Raw genomic sequence first — 8,225 nt, forward strand, 5'->3', positions numbered from 1 at the left:
TCAATATGTTAAAATAGATTTCGGAAATGCAAATATAGGTAGTAATTACTACAAAAGCCTCTTACTCTACGTTCAATACGTTAAATTAATGATATGCCTCCGATCGAATCGTTCATTTTTTCCTATTTAAATAAACGCATTTAAATTAGAATTGCTTCTAGTGTTCGACAGTCGATTAATTTTTATCCACAAATTTTCCGATTTATTTAAAAAACGTTGGTAAAAAGAATATCATTTTAACTTATTTAATTGTGTTTTTTACCCAACCAAGCATTTATTTGAATAAAAGTGGTATTTATTTAAATAACCAATAGTTAAATAAAAATTGTTAAATGTTTAAATAATCGAAAGTGAACAAGCCTATTTTTTAAATAAAACAAACAGACTTTAGAGTTGATAAGATTTGTAAATATCATTTGAAACTAATAATTTTCACGCTTTATTTAAGTCAAGCAATTACATTTTTAAAAATGAAAGAAGTTAAACAATATAAAAATTTGTAAATATTGTAAATATTTTTAGGTAATAAAGAAATTAAGAAATGTTTTAATTAAAATATCTTTCATTTTCTACTACATTTTTAAAAATGAAAGAAGTTTAACAATATAATTATTCTAATATAATTTCAAAATCAGGTATTATTTAAAGTACAAATGCATAATTTAGTGAAGCAATTCTTATTTAAATACTTTTATTTAATTAATTTGTGTATCTGAAATGTATTTATTGAAAAATAAGTGGGTTTTACTATTTATCACGGTTTTTTATATATATATATATATATATATTGGAATTGTTACAAAAGGTTCTTTTAAACGTAACTTAGTACATTAATTTATTTTGGAAGTTCAAAACGTATTAAGAGCCCTTCAGAGTACTATAAAAGGATTTCATTTACAAACTAAATTAATATTTTCTTCAAACTTTCAATTCGTTATAATTCGAATTTAAATGAAAACATCATGGATTATAGGTGCGTAATCTACTATTAGACCGAACGGATTAAAAATACTTAAAGTAAGTGGTTTTACTGATAAACTAAAGCAATTTAACTTTAAAGGGTATCTTAGATTATTGTTTTTAATATTATTCAAATTCAAAACGTATAAAGAGTCCTTCAAAGTAATTTAAAAGAATTTTATTTACGAACTAAATCCATATTTTAGAAGTTAGTTTGTATGAAATACTTACTAATACCTGAAAAATGGACTTTAGAGTTGATAAGATTTGTAAATATCATTTGAAACTAATAATTTTCACGCTTTATTTAAGTCAAGCAATTACATTTTTAAAAATGAAAGAAGTTAAACAATATAAAAATTTGTAAATATTGTTAATATTTTTAGGTAATAAAGAAATTAAGAAATGTTTTAATTAAAATATCTTTCATTTTCTACTACATTTTTAAAAATGAAAGAAGTTTAACAATATAATTATTCTAATATAATTTCAAAATCAGGTATTATTTAAAGTACAAATGCATAATTTAGTGAAGCAATTCTTATTTAAATACTTTTATTTAATTAATTTGTGTATCTGAAATGTATTAATTGAAAAATAAGTGGGTTTTACTATTTATCACGGTTTTTTATATATATATATATATATTGGAATTGTTACAAAAGGTTCTTTTAAACGTAACTTAGTACATTAATTTATTTTGGAAGTTCAAAACGTATTAAGAGCCCTTCAGAGTTCTATAAAAGGATTTCATTTACAAACTAAATTAATATTTTCTTCAAACTTTCAATTCGTTATAATTTGAATTTAAATGAAAACATCATGGATTATAGGTGCGTAATCTACTATTAAATAGTTTTTTAAATAAATCGGAAAATTTGTGGATAAAAATTAATCGACTGTCGAACACTAGAAGCAATTCTAATTTAAATGCGTATATTTAAATAGGAAAAAATGAACGATTCGATCGGAGGCATATCATTAATTTAACGTATTGAACGTAGAGTAAGAGGCTTTTGTAGTAATTACTACCTATATTTGCATTTCCGAAATCTATTTTAACATATTGAACGCCAAGAAAAGAGGCTTTTGTAGTATTTACTACCTATATTTGCATTTCAGAAATCTATTTTAACATATTGAACGCCAAGAAAAGAGGCTTTTGTAGTATTTACTACCTATATTTACATATTGGAATGTAATTTAACGTATTGAAGGTAGAGTATAGAGATTTTGTAGTATTTACTACCTACATTTGCATTTCAGAAATCTATTTTAACATATTGAACGCCAAGAAAAGAGGCTTTTGTAGTATTTTTCCTCCTATATTTACATATTGGAATGTAATTTAACGTATTGAAGGTAAAGTATAGAGATTTTGTAGTATTTTACTACCTATATTGACATTTCGGAAGTATATTTTAACGTGTTGAATGTAGAGTATAGAGAGTGTTGTAGTATTTTTCTTCCTACGTGACTACACCGGAAACGTCTCTGTGTTATTCGCTTTAGTAATCAAGCCGACTCTGAACATATGTTTTACTCTTTATTCTACGAGGTTTAAACATACACCATTTCAGTACATTCTTAACTTATTCCATACGCTATTTAAAACACATGCGATAAAGATAACGAGGAAACAAGTTAACTCTGAACATATATGTTATGCTCTATACGTGAAGGATGTTGTAAGCTTAAATTCATAATGGTTAATGTGTAGTATTTTTCTACCTTTTTACATTTTATAGTATTTCTTTATCTATATTTGTGTATCGGAAATGTATTTTAACGTATCGAACGTAGAGTAAATTTTTTTTTATATTTTCTTTATATATTTGCGTATCAGAGTTGTGTGTGTTGTCGTATTAAAAGAAGAAAAAGGAACTTTTCATAGTGTTATTCTACCTATTTACATATCGGAAATGTATTTATATTTTACCGTATTTAAAATATAGGTAATTGTTTTTATTGGCTTGACTTAAATAAAGCGTGAAAGTTATTAGTTTCAAAATGATATTTACAAATCTTATCCACACAAATTTAATTTAATTTTAATTTTAGTGTTTTATAGTATCTTTCTGACTATATTTGTGTATAAGAATTATATTTTACCGTATTTAAATAGTAATAAAAGCGAATTGAAAGTTTGAAGAAAATATGAATTAAGTTCGTAAATAAAATCCTTTTATAGTACTTTGAAGGACTCTTAATACGTTTTCAACTTGAATAAAATTAAAAACAATAATCTAAGATACCCTTTAAAGTTAAATTCCTTTAGAGTTTATCAGTAAAACCACTTTAAGTATTTTTTCAATCCTTATACCTATATTTACATATTGGAATTGTTACAAAAGGTTCTTTTAAACGTAACTTAGTACACTAATTAAGTATTTTTAATTTACCGTAATTAAAATATAGGTAAGTGGTTTTTATCTTATTTTATACCTACGGAAGCGATAAATAAATTAAAGCAATAAATTTTTGGAGTTTGGAGATGGGTGGAAAAAAAAATAAGGCTCTTCGTTTTTCCAACTGCTTTTCTGATGTACCCAAAAATGGACCAAAATAGAACAAAAGTACCCTTAAAACGACCAAAGTCACCATTTTCGGCCCTATGTACCCCATTTCGGACCAAAAGTACCCCAAACTGGACCTATTAGCTTTATTGTAATGTTAAACTCCCATAGAGATTCCCCTAAAAGAAAAAAACTTGCGGTCCAATTTTGGGTACATGAATTATTTCGGAGAGGGAATCCATGTTTTAAATTCAAATTAACCGCGCGCCCGGGCAATCCGCGCGTCCCAGGTAATCCACGCCTCCCAGGTAATCCACGCACGCGCGCGCTATCTTCCTGCCTAGGTTATTAATCATACAACTTACATAATTTCCACTTATTTCGTACGATAAAACGCGATCGAGATATTCGTTTTAAGAAATACTCGTGAGATTGGTTCAAGTGTCAAGCATACTACAATGATATTAAAATGAAGTTTAAAAATATTTCCATTCTACTTTAACAACGAATATTCCATGACGTCAAAACACTCTTAAATTCAAATTAACCGCGTCCCCCGGGGTAATCTGCGCACGCGTCGCCTAGGTTATCAATTTTTACATCATTTCAACTTATTCCGTACGATAAAACTTGATAAGATATACGTTCAAGTATCTTTCGAGATAAGCGTAGATAAATGAACAAGTTGGCCTGGACACAATATGTTGATATACGAAAAAACAAATCGTCGCGAAAAATACCCTAAATACATTGACTTTTCGACGATTTTACCCTCATTTCACCCCTTAAATCCCGGACCCCGATCCCGAACCTGACCCCGACCCCGGGACTGACGCCTCGCCCTCACTTTCCTTCTACTTGTATAGTGTGAACTGGCCTTAAAAGAGTTTATTTAAATTTAAAAATTCCTTCGTCAAACATTAACTTACCAACTTATTTCTGAAAAGGTACAATATGTTTTAATCGGAAAATCCATTTTCTTTAATGAATTGTAGTTTGATTTACGCCTGTATGCGTTACAAAACTCGATGATTTTAGGAATAGTTTTGAAGAATTTAATTATAAATTGAAATTGACTGCTCACATAAAGGGCACCCTGGATGTATGTATGCGTGAAATTATTTAAGATAACCATAGTACCGTTAAAAGTATGTAACAGATTTAGACTGTAAATTTCATCTGATTTTATGGGAAACACAAATTACAAATAATTCCGACCTTAATAGTTGGTATTTATACACTTAGATCGTTCCACATTTCAGTTACGAACCAGAAAAATTGGCAATTCCACTTGAAAGTTTATACAACATAAAGATTATAAATTAATATAATCCATCAGGAGAATTTGTATGCCGAATTATCGCTTAACTTCACTCGATATTTTGTCCCCAAATTCAATTTGTTAAGTACGTCGCCACAGGTTTCGTCAGTCAAAGTTCGAAACATTTTTGTAGAGATAAGAAAGAATCCACTTCTTGGAAAATGAACTCGTGGTGTCAACCAAAGAGCCTTATAGACAACGAAAAAAAAACGTATTTATTTTCGTCAAAATAAAATACGAGTGAAGTATTTTATCTTCGCTTGTCGAGCGTCGCAGACGTCAGAGGGGCGACACCGGTTGGTCCAACAAGGATTGGTTCCGAGAACGCTCGTGCTCTTATCATCTGGAAATTGATTGAGGCAGTAATTCGCACCGATGGGTTCCCCCATTTTTCTTTGATACCGCGATATCGAGTAAATCATCGAGTTTTAGGTTTCACTGTTGCACGAGGAAATTCATTTAGAACTTTGGCATTGACGCGCCTTTCTTTAAAGGAATATTCACACCAGCCAATATCGTTTGCCAACACAAGTTACTCGCTGTGTATACGCCTATATTAAAAGGGCGGTAAAAATTTCCACCCACCGTTCGAAATTTGAATTGATATGAAGACGAATTTCCTGTCTAGCGTAATTTCGTGTTTTCGGTTTAAAATCATCCGCGTTTCAGACGACTTGTAACGAAATATCAGTTAATTGTTGGTCTTTCATATAAATTCAAATTGTTCTGTGTGGGTCGGCATTTTTACCCACCTTTTAATATAGGCGTATTTCAGAAAAAAAATATCGACAAGATAAATATTGAACTTATTAATTACCATGGTATAGTATACTAAAAAAACAATGAAACTGGAGAAGATAACGTAAAATTTGTGTAAACAACTATGATTTGACAAATGGTATTGCGACACTTATTTGGGAAAATGACTCTCACTCAATGAAATGGGATGATTTCATAATTCTGAAGAGATAATCAAATTGGTATAAGAGAAAATGTTTAGAAGGCATATTTATTCGAAAACAATTGTGCTTTAAATTTAGATAGAGGCTGTTCAGAAATAACTAACTGGGGTCTACTAAATGTTTAAAATTATATTTTTATTGTATTTTTATTGTATTATTTCTTCCATTTGGTATCTGTTTTGTTTCACGTTCTTTCTTTTTTTCACACATGCGCCTCACGCGACATGCTTTAAAATCTCGTGGTTTTCAAATATATATTAATAGGCTTACACAATTGGATTGATAAAGGGCCACGGCTCCAAATAATAAATTTATACCGTGTGATCTTCTCCAGTTTCATTGTTTTTTTTTAATATCGACAAGATATTGTTTACGCAAACGCTTTTGTTGGCCAAGTTTTAAAGAACGACCGGTTTTTATTACGTTTTGCGAACTGAACTCGAAAATATGTAATAAGCTCACCAACCATAATGTTCGCTCGTGTGAAAAGGTCTTTCAAAGTCAGAAATAAATTTAGCAAAACAAAAGCAGCAATAAATAATAAATTTGTTAATTGAAGTCCATGCCAATAGACGGTAAAGTAAGTATTGGTGGAATGTTATCCGTCGTTGCTACTTCGAAACTAAACGATAGCTAGGGAGTGAACACCAGATTGGTTGATATTTAGGCATGCGCAGAGACCGTTGTTTGACTGTCGCCGATAAATAAATATCCACCCAAAAACCATTCGGTTAAAAATTGCAAGGCCCTTTAAACAAAAACGTCACGTCCTATATTACAACAGGCCATAAAAGTAGTGAAATCAAATAACGGGCAAGATCTGTAATTATATTCCCATAAACGTCATAAACTGGACTTATTTATCGACAAGTGATGTGCTCTGAAGTAATATGCTAGACCTTGCGCGTCCTAAGTGTGTTACTGAGTTAAAATCCTTTGTACAACCATAAAACATTTCAAAGGGAATGGCTAATATTAGAATCGCATTGTTTCAAATATATAGTTTAGATCGAAATATATTATCTACTCTTGTTTAAATTTACTCTTTTACCTTAAAACCATAATTAAATAAAGCAGACAAGTTGTTGACTGCAGTAATTACGTCACTGCAGTCAACAACTTGTCTGCTTTCAGAAATTTGCAAGTTTCAATAGTCGCACCGCCACCTATCGATAATGTACAGAAATGTTCGAGTACCACTAGTACGGACAGTTTCAGTAATTTTATCGATTGTTTTTATTTTGTCTCGGTTGGCCAAGGTGGTACTTTGAGCGAGACAAGAATTAAACACGTGCCAACCTTTATTTCACTGCCAAGTTATGTTGACTCTGATTATTGAAACTCGTTTACTATGCTTTTAAGGTAAAAGAGTAAATCTAAACAGAGTAGATAAGTGCTCGGCTAGGTGCTCTACTCTATACCCGGACCTTGCATAGGGACTACTTTTTGATTTGTGGTAGACGTAAATACCTCATGGAGAAACTTAGAAAGTAGTGCCAACTGCAATATTTATGAAATAAAGGGTTGGAAAATGCACGTTTAAAGCCAGTGGCGGCTCGACGTGAAGTAGCTTTTTTCAATAGATGTCGCTGGCGTCGAAATTAAAAAGGCGGTACTTACAGCTGCCCCTCGCATTGATTGGATCATTTGTAAATTGGTCAATAACCTAAATTAAAGCAGTTATAAACCATATTTTTACATGGGATACACAGGGCCGGACTGGCTAATAGTTGGCCCCACCGGCTACGCAATCGTTTTGGCCCCATTTCCCATTAATTCCAAGTTTTTCCTATTTTGCCCCAATTTGAGTTGGCCCCGATCTGACCGGCGATCGCCGGTTAGCCGCCCGGGCCAGTCCGGGCCTGGGGATATACAATTTAAGTTGTCTATCTATAATTCCCTACAATGGCTCTCTGACGACGTTATACCACGCTCTCCAGTAAAGTCGCGTTTTTCGAAGAATCATAAAGATTCATTACCATCTCTAAAAACAGGGACTTGTTCATAATACAGGTAGCAATGATAGAACCACCACTGGCTTTAACATATAGATCTTACTTTAAACTACAAAAAATATATAGAATGGAAAATGGTAGAAATGTCATCGGTAAAGCCTAGAATACACATACGTAAGAATCGAACGGAAAACCAAACTGAAACTTAAACGCAAAAGGAATACGCAAAATTTAGACGGAATCGCTACGGAAAAGAGAGTTGAACGATGTTCAACTTTTTGCGCCGCAAAATATTGTACGTTATCAGCCAGTCAATAGGCAGTCGGTCTCATACACCATCGCTCTCCGTGACAAAATATGGCCGAATCAAAGAAGCTCTGAATAGAAAAGAATTGGAACATTTTATAGAAAAAGTAAAGAACTAAAAAAATCCTAGTTATAAGGAAACAATATTAAAAAAAAACCCATTTGGAAAGCCATTGGATCCTCTTTTTACATAGGAGGTAAGCAC

The sequence above is a fragment of the Leiobunum rupestre genome, chromosome 1 (assembly GCF_980474605.1).
Source record: "Leiobunum rupestre chromosome 1, qqLeiRupe1.1.hap1, whole genome shotgun sequence".
NCBI lineage: Eukaryota > Metazoa > Arthropoda > Arachnida > Opiliones > Sclerosomatidae > Leiobunum > Leiobunum rupestre.